Genomic DNA, 13,584 nt, shown 5'->3' with positions numbered 1-13,584 from the left:
ACCGCGCCCCCTCCCGTTGTGCAGCCTAATTTGGCTGCAGCTCTGGCCCCAAAATCTCCTTCCTGTGGTCCCTGAAATTTCTTCTCACTGCCCAGCACTGTTTCATTAAATCGCTCTTGTCATTTAAATCAGATACAGTTTCCATCGCTTGCAATTAACTGACTTCAATTGTACAAATGGAATGATTTTTATCCTTTCTAATTGCTACAGAAAACATTTTCAATAGAAATAAATATTGGTAGTATATAGTTTTCTGCAGGTGGATTAATGTTAGGACAACAGGTTAGTAAAACTATCAGAGGCAAGTGCTTTAAACCATAACTTACTTGCTTCATTGACACACATATCGTATACGATAGAGGCTTTAGATCATATTTATGGTTCTCCTAAGTTGGAATTGCAGGTACATTTTGTATCAATATTTTTATAATCCTACAGGTAAGACTTGCGTATTGTCTATTATAAAGTAAGTGGTATTTTCTTGGAACATTTAAAAATTCGGGACCATGGACACAAAGCGGGCGGGTGACGCTCTGTATGCCACGTACATCTTGCTGGCTTCATCCGTTACGTGAGGAATAGGGTGATCTTTAAAACGTGGTCTCTAAAATTCTACGATATATGTAATTATAATAATATGAATGATTATACGTTACAGTGGTTTTAAAAACTATAAAGTTGTGTATGTCAATCATATCGTGTATATACTGTTGCTCAAAAAAGATACCTTCACGTCACTATTTTATAGGCAATACTTGGTTTAAAATGGGAATTAACTGATTTCCTGAAAGCAGTTGCCAAAACTGATTTGTCATTTGTTTCAAGCTTAGGCTGTTTTCTCTTAAATCTATTGCTACCTCATCTGCTCAATATTTCGAGCTGATGAGTCTTACCGGCAATAATACCCGGGCAGCTGGGCTCAGCCAGTGCCTTCCAAATTATGCGGCAAGAGAAGCCAGCTCTGTTCCTCTGTGTATGTCTCTGTCTCTGTCTCTCTATGTCTCTGTCTCTCTGTCTCTCTCTCTGTTTCTCTCCCTTTTACTCTCTCTCAATCTCTGTCTCTCTGTCTCTCTCTCCTCTACCTTGAGCAGTGACCCTGGCCACTGCTAAATTTCCTCCTTCGATTTCTGGCTTTATGCCATATTTTTTAAGTCTTTCAATAGCAACCTTATGGCCACTTTCACACACACACACACATCAACTCATCTGATAAATATAACACTAGTAAATATAATAATTTTTGAAATGCATTCTACAAATGCTTTTATTTAATATTTTATTTTTTATTACACCTGAGCATTTTGATTGCAGAAAAGAAATGTTTGCGTGGCAGGAATCTTCGAAAGACGTTATTTTCATCGGAAAAAAAAAATATGCTCAGTGACTTAGTAAATACCAAAGCTTCAAAAACCCCGTTCACGAACATAACTGCCCCTCTGGAGAGTAGACTCACCGTCAGCGTCGTGTACGAACCATTCGACGTAGTGTAGGAAGGATGAGAGCCCTTTGTTTGCGCTGTTTTTCTCATGCACAATGACTCAACCAAAATGCACTAAATTAACCTTATAACTTAATGTGTGGATTCAGGTCCGAATATTTCCTTGTCTCTAAAGTAAAACCTAGGGTCATTCAAGAGGAAAATTGTGTTTTCTAGAAGCGTTCTACGGTCTAAGTGTGCTGTCCTATCGGTATTTAATTTAAAATGCACTTCTCTATTTCTTATTGTTTGTGAAACTAAATGCATATTATATTAGTTTTCTGTTGCTCTCTTAACAAATCGCCACAAATATAACAACTCAAAACAATACTCATTTATTATTTCACGGCGCTGTACGCGGGGAATCCAAATGGGCTTAACCGAGCCTCAAAGAATGCAATCTCGAGTCAGCCAATGTATCAGGAGAGATACATCGTACTAATATTAAGAAATAAAGCAGTGAGTTCTGCTTTGACTGGTATCGATTACTGTTGTTCAGAATATGCCCGCCAATTCAACAAAAAGAGATACACAAATAAGGAATAAAAAGAAATGCTCCCCTCAAATTCTGTAACCCCGGCACGCCCATGAGCACCCACACACTCCTCTCACGGTCTCTCGTCACCCCCTAACTCTCTTCAACAGGAGTTGCTGAGTGTTAACATCTTTCACCTATTAAAGTGTGGCCATTCGTTTTTCTGACACCTGTGCAACCAACTTCTCTTCCTTCCTCACATCCTTCTACCGTTTATTTCTGCTTTATTCCAAACTCGCACTTTTTGCTTCCTGGATGCGTTCCTCCTCCATGGAGGATTCCTCGCAGAGTCAGATAAGAAGTCAACGGTTTTGGGGTCTGAAAGAAGGCCTGTCATTCAGACAGACCCGCTCCGCCCTGCCAGGCACCTCCACTCCGATGACATCATTTGATGCCCGATTGCATCATTTTTCTGCTCGCCTCCCCTTCAGTGTTACTCACCTAGAAGTTTCCGTAGAATCCTAATGCAATAAATTTCTGAGACGTGTTTCCTTAAGGAATAGCCACGTGTTATGGTCTGCGATGAATTCTAGGAGATCTTCGGGACAATTCTAAAAGAAAAGATAAAGGTCAATAAGATAGCTCTCGTAACTTCCTGAAGGAAAGTGGAATAACACAACATCTCAAGGTCTCTTTCAATTCGACGACGATTCAAAATTCCCAGTGTTATGCTATCTATAGCGCAGAAATCACCGTCGGTATCGGATGCGGCCAAGTTACAAACGCTATTTGTACTTAGACTTTGAGTTCAGTCATCACCCTGCCTCGCCATAGACCATAACACGGTCTGCTGTCTCCTCGGGTGAAAATTCCCGTGTGCTCTACTACTATTCAACGCAAGGTGACACGTGGAAATTTAGGCCCATGTAAGATACGCAGACTCTGTCTTTAAATGTTCAGCATCCTCGTAAATCATTTTGAACAATATTCTCTAAGTCAGAACAATGTAAAAACAGGAAGCCGTTTGTAAAAAAACATATTTTCTAGTGTACATAATTAAATGAGACCAACATTATTTGACATCATTTTATAGTCGACATATCATAAAAAATGTATATACTTGCTACGTTGACCCGAGTATGTATATTAAACTCTGCCTGAGTTGTCTACCATGCAGAATTTAAATATAAAGATATAAACTATTAATGAATACCTTTATTGCTAGCAATACAATATTCAAAACAATAGCACTAAAGCTATTTATTCATAGCTTATATTTTGTATTCACATTCTGCACATTACGTCATCTCAGGCACAGTTTCATGCTAATAAGGTTACACAGTGAAAGCATCTCTTTTGCCCCTGAGAGAATGATTCTAAAGAGTATTCTGAGGACAATAAACTTCAGTACCAATTTTAATGTTTTATGATTTACTCAAACCAATTCGGAATAATCACACCTTTCTAAGTCTGCCTAATCAGTGTCTGTTACCTGTCTACCTAGCTAGCAAACTAGCCAGCTCTCCTGACTCTAAATGATTTGCAGGCAAAAACATAATTCAGGGACATAAGCAGGGAACGGAGAATCTCGGCAGCACCCAAGCTCTGTGGCATTCACATACATTCTACTTGACACAAGCATTTTACCCGAATCTGTAGCCACTAATGTTCTATTAATACCATTTATTGGAAATTTTCAACTTAGGTACACAGCATTTATTCTTCCAAGTGCTTCATTGTTTGAAGGACATTAGCAATGCATAATTTGTAGGGACTCTGGTCTTCATGGTTCTTTTATAAGCCAGGAGATGTGCCAAGCTATTGATTTATGGCCCCAAATCATGAACCTCATGCTACTGAGAAGAAGACATTTATTCCTTCACACATAATATTACGGCAATTTCTGGGGAATCAAAGTGTGCATAAATACAATAACTTACGTTTACGTGCTTTCTGTTATAACTTTAGAACATTAAAAGGCAGTGTGAGCTGCTCTGAGTTCTTGGCATGGCAAAAATAATCGGAGCAGGAGAGGGACATTTCCACGTGTTTGGATTTATACACACGGGTTTAATAGATGTTTTAGTTATATTTACTATGCTAATATAAAACATTGCTGTATTAATACCCATACTGATAGACGTATTAGCAAATATGTTAATCGAGACTAGAGTTGTATAAGGCCAGGACATACGTTTGGTTTTACATACGATGATTTCTCTAGGGCAAATTACCACTGTGCTTCCACAACTGGTTAGTATTTCTAATTAATTTCTGAGCCCCAAATCCAGTGCTTTGGTGTTTCATGCAACAAATTATACGACACGTCGCATACGTAATGCAAAGATTTTGCACCAACCACCCCCGTATTATGTAAACATAATGTTGATTTAATACTATAGGAATCGCGTATTATTGACAAATACACTGATATCACTAAATATTTTGAGTGTAAACTTAGCCACTGAAGCTCTAATAGCTCTTTATTATTTCTAATGATTATATAAATTATTTTTTGTGAAAACACTTAGTATCCTATTAAAATGAGAGAAAGTTATGTTTATGCTAATAAAGAATCCTGACTTTACACAGGTACCAGATTTGTACTATCAAGAATCATAAGGGGATATAAAATTTTAAAATGAATTTTAATGCATAATCTCAAAATATTAACCAAAACGTCATCTGTATGTTCCAAAATACTAAGATGGATTTTTTTTTCATGCCTCTAATTGCAAGTTCTTTAGGAGAACATTCTAGAAAAGTAAAGATCAAATTAGAGACAAAGGGATATTACAGCATTTACTACACTAAAGATGAGGAAACAGAAATAAAGTAATGTGACTTTCCCAGAGTCACGAAACCAGACAGTCACGGGGCTGGCACCGTAATCCTGTTCTCCGGCAACACGACAGCAGAGAATTCATGGAACATAGAATTGCCGGTCGTTTTTCATCTAAACTCCACATCTTACAGGATTTCTGACCCTCAGCAAGTCATTTAATCTCTTTAAATATGGTTTCCTTATTTTAAAAAAGGAAAAAAAAAAGCAACGAAAATCTAAAAATAATAATGCATCATGAGATCTTGTGAAAATGATAACTAAGATGAACAAGACGGAGAACTTAGTGGGTTAAGGACGTAGTGTAACATAACGCTTTGCACTCAGAAGCGTTAAATAAATACAGTGTTAGCTATGATTTTTACTCTCTTTGTTCTATTAATACTGTGAGTCCCAGTACAGTGTGTTTATCGCTGGACCTGATTGCCAATCTCAGCCATCAATATAGAAGTTCCCTATTCACTATATAATGATCCATCATCATAAAACTCAAAGAGAAGAACACCTGTCCTCCGGTGTCATGGCAATGTCGTGGACTCATTAGGATCTTGGATATATTGACTCTGCACCGTGAGTGTAATTAACCCATCACGAGTTCCCTTAAAGCCTCACCCTTCTCTCAATATATAATGTAATGTAAAACCTATTTCCAATTAAATCATTAACCATTTGCTTCCTGTGCCAGGTAGGAGAGTTGAACATTGTCTGAGAAAAATCACAGCCATCCGATTCATCTCTTTCAATTCATATGGGCCCTCGACACCACTGGAAATTCTCCCGCACTTTGCTAGTATGTTCTTTCTTTCCAAACCTTCTCACACCTCAAATCAATAGAAGCTCCCTGTTCAGGTCCACCAGATGAGAGCATGACATTGAGTAGAGGAAGCAACGCCGAGACAGTAACGCCTGAGAAAATGAAGAGTTACCTTAGTTATCACAGACTCAGCGCAACACGCTTCCTGTTTCAGGGGCAGCAAAGTTCCGTGGTCGAGAGTTTTTCTAAAGCAGCCTTCATATTCAGCAGGCAGCACGCCGGGGTATTAAAACTGAGCTGAGACCTTAGGATGAGGATACTTTTAAAAAAAGGTAAGGAGAATAGTTTTAAAGTAATAGTTTCATAAACTGGTTATTTCATGCAATCATGGTTTTGAAAGTACTGGAATGAGAAAAAATGAAAGAAGCTACCGTGACCATTTTTAAATAACTCGAGAAAACGAACTTATTAAAACTTAAATGAGATAACTCTAATTAAATATTTTATGTATAGCGGTAAAATTTCTTAACGTTTAAATTTGACATTTTAACTTTTTTAGCATAAAATACAGAGGCATCGATGACATTTGAGGTGTTGTAGAGCCATCGCCACCCTCTACTTCCAAAACTGTCATTGCCCCGAGAAGAAACCCTTACCCGCTGGGCAGCGACTCCACATCTCCCTTCCCCAGCGTCTGGCAACCCCTAATCTAGCTTCTGTCTCTTTGAATCTGCCTATTCTAGATTCTTCATATAAGTGGAATCGTGCAGTATCTGTCCTTTTGTACCTGGCATATTTCACTTAACATAATATTTTCAAGGTTCATCCATGTTGCGGCGTGAATCATAATTTCATTCATTTTTTAAGGCTGAATAATAATCCACGCTTTACATACCACGGCTTGTTTATCCAGTCGTTGGTTGATAAATACCGAGGTTATTTCCACTTTTTGGCTATTGTAAATAATGCCGCTCTGATCGCTTTTTAACAGGCATCGGTTTGAGGCCCTATTTTCAACATCTCTGACATCTTTATAAACTAGTCAGAGCTTAAAGGGTGCAGTGAGAGTTACTCTACGGTCAGTATCCCTTTCCCTCTAAAAGAGGCATGTAAACAGCACGCGTGCACCCTTTCATTCTCTAGGTGTTTTTCAAAATTCTACATTGTAGGGTTAATTCGTAGCAGCTGAAAGCAAAATACTCTCTTTGAGTTTATTTTCCCTCTCTGCATGCCTCATGCACACGTGGTGTATACATTGTATATATCACCTTGCCGAAATCAAAGTATCCTCTTCTGATACCCTGAAAGGGCGAAAAGCATCCATCATTCATCAGATATTTTTTTAGTATCTAATGTTCTACCATGCACTCAAGTATGGGATTGAGAATTTCAGAAAGAAAAAAAAATCTTATAAACAATTAGCAGTAATAAGTTATGGGCAAGACTAGAATTATGCGATATATTCAAAATGTGGGACTATTAAAAGAACAGAAGCTTGGCAATTTTCCTACTTTCTATCCAGGAGCAAAGAATGGCCCTGTTCCTTTTGGAATACTTAAAAAAATGTATTTCGGGAGCTCGATAAAGATGGCATAGGCAGAAGAGGCAATAAGACAAAACCATAAAGCAAAGGTAGCCAATGTCAAACTGACAAGACTTTTACGTACCTAGAAGTCCAGAGAGAAGAACTGTCCTGTCTTACTAAATCTTCTTCTTTGCCTGCACTGCGTATCTCCCTGGAGATGTGTTGCCAAGAGACCATCAGGACAACTGAACTCGAATGATACATGTAACTGACATCACTCCACGCAGATAGACATTGCTTGGATCAAAAACAGGGACAGTGTGATATTAAATGATCTGCTATAATTGGCGATACTCCCTTGTGAGCCTGGGCTTCCCGTGCGGTGGTTTAATAAAAGTGGACTTAGCCTGACTCTCATTTTCAACTTAGAAATCGATTACTTCTACTTACCATCTTATAAATGTTGTATTTTAAGGTGCCCTGTCAGATTTGATGTTTAAAAATAAAATGCTATGTAATAACAGAGCACTTGAAGCAGAACTTATAAACAATTCTAACAGCCAAAGAATGGATAGTACTGAAGAACGCAGGACATTCAAAGGCAGCCCATCACTTGTGATCTATCAAGTCAAATTAAACACTGAGTGCAGAAGTAAAATTCAATGACGTCAAGTTTTATCGTGTCTCTTAGGGGCTCACAATCTTTAAGAACTAGCCTTGCAATTAGCGAACATCCAAATCTGTCATTGAGGGTGCCCACTTTCTTAGTGACATATTTGGCTACATGTTCCATCAGTCACGTTTTCAGTGTTGTTAACTCCAAAATATTACTGTAAAAAAGAACCTTGAAAATGAACCAGAATCACAGCAAACAAAGTAATTTGGAAAGATATGGCACATTTAGTTGAACCACAGAAGTGGTCAAAGTGTTTTAATATTAAGTCTTTCATCAAACCAGCACAGATCAACGACTGGAATCCTAAAAATCTCTCTTATTTTAGAACTGTTAATAATTACAAAGTTTCCTTAAAAACAGTTTTAAGTGATATAAAATAGACAGCATAGTTTTGCAGAATCTCAAAGTCTTACTGCTTTTAGTAAACAGAAGATTTTACTAATCTTTTCTAAGTAAAACGCTTTTCCTTCCTGCCCCCCAAAAAAAGCTGATTGAGAGAAAAATAATTTTCTCTCAATTTAGTGGATTTTAGTGGACAGACCTATTTGTGTGCCACCACAAAATGCCCCATCAGGGCTCAGACGAGATATCCAGCTCTCGATCACTTCTGGCACCGAAAAGATTTTTGAAAAAAATTAAGACATTACACAAGGTCCCTCTAGAATCATCGATATATGTGAATGCCTGTACAGTCCCTCATATCTGAATATTGAAACACTTTCTGATCGTGACTAAGCCTTGCGTTCATGTTTTTTCTATTGTCTTTTATTTTCCTAAAACACGTACCTTCCAGGTAATTTCAAGAGAGAAAAATAGCATTTAAAAAGGCAGCGATTTAAAGTTATCGCAACAAAGCCTCACTTATCCCAGCTAGTCATATTACACTTAAAATTCACAGATGAAAATATTGGGGCTTAGCACATATAAGAAACATGCTGACTTATACATGCTTCTTTTTATAGAAACAGGTTTTCATTTAATGACCCACTAGTCGACACACTCAAAACATTTATGGAGCATTAACGTAATACCATTTTCATTCCTGATCCTTCCATTAAGCACTCCAGTTGGAGAGGCCAGTCTTCCCTTCCAGCGTCCTCTGTCCACATGGCACCCTGCAGAGCCCAGGGCCGGGGACTGGCCAGCATCCTGCTGGCCAGGCGGAGCACAGAGTCCCTTCCCTGCTACGCAACGCCCAGCTGCCTGATTCCATTCTTCCTTTGGGTTTTGTTGATGCCGCTCGCCTTTTGTATCTCAAACTAATTTAGCAGTTGCGAGTTATATTCACTACACAGTGGACAAAACGAGGATTACAAAAGGCTCTATGTGGCACATAAGAGGCAATCGAAAAGCAATTAAGGATTTCCCGATATATGTTTTTTTCTGTCTGAGTCGCCTTCCCAAGTGGGGGGAATAAACTTGTGGCAAAATAACCCGGAGGCAGAAGGCATTGACAGCCAGACAAAACTTTGTGGGCTCCCCGGCAAGCTTCTCCTGATTTGCGAGCGGCTCTTTCTGACGGCTGAGAGAGCGGTCTGCAGCTAGAAGGGCACACGGGGGGAAGCGAAGTGGGGTACAGCGGAGGGGGACGCAGAGAAAACCGCCACCATCCCATTTAAAACAAATCTGCATAATGTCTCTGAAAGCCGGGTCCGTCCGCGTTCCTTCCGCGCCTCTCAGGCTCATTGCCTGAGCAATAGTCCTGTGACCTGAAGGACGGCGCAAGAGGAGAGAGTCCCCGGGGGAGCGCGCTCGCTCCGGGGGGCCCCGGCCCGATGCGGGGGCCGGACCCTGACGCTGGGGGACGGGACGACAGTCTTTCCAATTTTCTATCAGACAGGCCTGAGAACGTAGACACACACACAACACACACACACACAACACACACACCACGGACAGGCCTGAACACACACACAGATGCGTACACACAACACACACAGACACAACACACCCCATGGACAAAGACACACACACACAGACATACACACCTTACACATGGACAGACACAGACACACACACAGATGCCATTTTAAACCTTACCTGAACCTGAACCACACACAACCGCACGTGGACAGACCACACACAGACACGGATGCACATACAGACTTACGGATACACACAAACTCAGACTGAACCAGATACCTGAACACACACACACGGGCTTACCTTCTGAACAATTTTTTACACGAGATGCACCACAGACTTCCCTGCGCTTTTACTGCACACACCTGAACCATACCGGGACACACCGCATAGACCAACGCTTAACGCTTGCCGTCCGGGGACTCCGGGTGCCTCCTTTATCAAATCTCCCCGCCTCCATACCCCAGCGCCAGAACGTTTACTTTCGGCTTTCCAGCGTTAATGAGATCTCAAAAACTTCCTCCCGCTCTCCAGCCTCGAGCTCCTCCCGGCCGTGGGTTTCTGCAGCCTGGGCTCCTCCGCAGGTGCGGGTGGCCGAGGACCCACCTGTCCCGTCCGTCGGCTCGGATGCCATCTCCGCGACGGTGGCCACCCTGCCCATCCTTCGTGAAACTTCACGCTGCTTCCACGTGCAACGCCGACCCTCTGACTCTGTTCTTTTTGAAAGAAATTCCCTCATCTTGTTCAAGGTACGATGTCATCCACTTATTTACTGTTGACTTTCCTCCACGATCCTGCGAGCCCCCAAAAGGTACGGGTTTCTTTTACGTTTCATTCTCTCGTAGAGCAAAAATGAACATAAAAGGTAATTAAATAATTCACATTTGAAAACGCCGACGCTGGAGAACGCATAAAGGTACCAAAGAAAAGAAGAAAAGGGAAGAGTAAGGAGGACGGAGGGAGAGAAGAGAGAAGAGAGAAGAGAGAAGTCTGCAAAGAACGGGCGAAGGTGGGAGGACAGAGCCGGGGAAACCGCACGCGCAGACGCCGCAGAGGCCCGGCCTGGGGCGCACCTGCCCGTGCGGCTCCGGGCCGGAGACGCGCCGCTCTCTCTTCAACCCTTTTGTCCACAGGACCCTACCCCAGGATGTCGCAAACGCCGACGCTGTCGAGTTTGGACTTGTGCTTTTGCTCAGGCAGCTGTCGATTCTGCTGTCATGTTGTACTTCTGTCAAAAAAAAAAAATGTCTATTTCAGAATTCTTTCTAACCTCAGAAAGATCTTGTTCTTTCCTAAGTTCCACTTAGGGAGGCCGGTTGGAAGAAAGGGGACTTATCTCTTAGAGGACTAAGTAGGTGCTTTAACGGTCCGGGTCTCTTGGTGCAAGCGTCACCTTGTCTTAGAGTAAACACAGGCACAGCCCTAATGACAAAAAGAGGGATGAGATTATGTCTGTACACGTCATTGGGGGGGGGGTTTGGTGTCATTGGAAGCTGTCAGGGTATCACGGTTGAGATTTTTGAGACTTAAAGTGAACTATTTAACAGCTATTATTTTTAAAGTATAAAAACACATGCACTTGAATTTGTAAAAATAATTCTCTCATCTGTATAACAAACACCTTTTAAAAAAAAAAACAGATTCACATTATTATTCATCTAAATAGTTAGTCTTCCAAAGTATTTAAATATAATATAGTTTATAAAGAGTGATTTTGCATATCAACTAATCATTATATGACTGGTATTATAACATGTCATTTCATATCCTTAAAGAGCGTAACTACTAACATGGTTAATAAAGTTCATCGTTATTTTTAATGTAAAAATACAAAAATCGACAAGTAGTGGTTGATTTTTACTAAATAATTGTTATTGATATACATGTCATATTAAATTCTAACAATCTGAGATCATTAGAATTTGAAGTTACACTTTGCATAATTTATAAACAACATGAGAAATCATTACCATGGATTTTTATCCTCTAATAATATAGATTTCATTTTTTAATTTCGTTAATCATTTAAAAATGAACTATTATCTGAAATTTTGATGCTCAGCTTCTTTATGACATTTAGATCAAAGAGTCAAGGTTAAAAACACATTTACAGTCTGATCAAAGATTCAAGGTTAAAAATAAAATCATAGTCCGATCAAAGACTCCAAGTTAAAAATAAATCATAGTCTGAGGAAAAAAAAAAATCTAGCTTCTTATTTCTAATTGGAGGCTTCCGGATCATACCGGATTTTTTTTGAAAAATCTGTGACTGTAGGTCAATCGTAGCTTTCTAATTCGTTATTATTCTATAATTATGTCACATTTCTGGGTGTGTGTGGGATGAGAAAATGCAAGAATAATGAATGTTCTTTGAAGAAGAGGGAGATTCTGACAAAGGTAGCGAGTGGGTGAAAACACAACCACGGTGCATGCCCCCTAGAAAAAGGAAAGCAACTCCTTGCTCCTCTCTCGAAAGCCAGATCGATCTGGCAAGGGGTCTTTCTTTTCAAGCATTTAATTTTTCCCCAAAATCTAGATGTGGGGTCCCTTCAGACATATCTAGATTATATTTTAATCTCTTATGTAAATGGCAAGACGGAAGGTAGAAATAGAACACGTTTCTCAACTTCCCCTCTTTAAACTCTGATGACACATAAATTAAGGAAAGAAAGACTTCATGAAAAGTTCCACTGCCTTCGTATCCACGGCTTTTGTTGTTTTCGTTGTTATTGATAGAGAGAAAGTGCCTGTGAATCATTTGAATCAAATATTTAAAAAAATATCAAGGGGCAAGGCTTTTCAAAAATAGTTTGAATTGAAACGTCATTTTTCAACCTAGAAGAGATAGGAAAGCAAATTTTATGGGTCTCCAATTTTGCACATTGCCAAAATACAAGTAAAAAAAATACATACATAAGGATGTTCTAACATATTATATATAAATATTACAATATAACCACATAATATACATAGATGTAAAATAATATTCCAAATGTTTATTCAGTTAAAGGCAAGATGTCTTTGATATTCAGAATTAACACAAGCCACATACTTAACTATTGCAGATTTATACATTTTCATCCAGTCCTGTCCTTGTTCTACAAATGTAGCATCACTTATGAGCTCTCCTTACTACAGAAATGTTATTTCAGGATGCAAAAACAAGGTACTGGGAGTTTTACGACACTTATTAGCATTATAGAAGGCTCATTGCATACGTTTATATGTCTTTTTAATGGTGTTTTAGGAAAAAAAAAAAAAAAGAGGAAACAAACAAACAGAAACCTTTCACGTCCAGCCTCTTGTTTGGTGTCCAGGTATTCCCATCGTACAGCTGAAGGCGTTTACCTTGAGGAAGACCGAGAGACATGTCAAAGGTCAGACTGAACTTCAGTATCAACAGAGTCCCCATCCAGCTGTTTTTACGCTATGTTCCTTTTAGGCTAGCTCTCTTTAAAATTTCAGCTCAGTCCCGAATTGTTAAATGTGTATTTGGTTAAAACATTTATACATATGCTAATTCATTAGGTTATGGGTTTTGAGCAATTCCTGTGCTCCGATGCAGCAGAGTTTTTTAAAGTATTATCATTTTTACTTTAATTTATTATATATTTGGGAGATGCGGAAGCAATCTGTTAAAAACCACCTCACTGCTATTGATAGAGATGCTACAGCAACCAGTGTTCAGAGAAGCTTAGTACCTTCCACTTGCCCAGCTTGGCACCCAGGAGCTCCCTGGGTCCTTAAGATACTTTGATCCATTTCTTATTAAATGCTACTGCACCTTATGATTGACATGTGTGTTAATATTTTATGTTTTTTAAAAAATATTTTATTTGCAAGATTTCTTGGGGAATAGGAAAAGTTTTAAAGATAGTGGATTAAATTATTTATTTCAAAATGCTCATACTCGTGCTCAAGAGGCTCATCCTGGGGTTACCGCGATGACCAATTTTACTTCTTATTAAATCA

Source organism: Pteropus medius, unplaced genomic scaffold, assembly GCF_902729225.1.
Source record: "Pteropus medius unplaced genomic scaffold, Ma_sr-lr_union100, whole genome shotgun sequence".
Classification (NCBI taxonomy): domain Eukaryota; kingdom Metazoa; phylum Chordata; class Mammalia; order Chiroptera; family Pteropodidae; genus Pteropus; species Pteropus medius.
Note: the sequence above shows the minus strand (reverse complement) of the source record.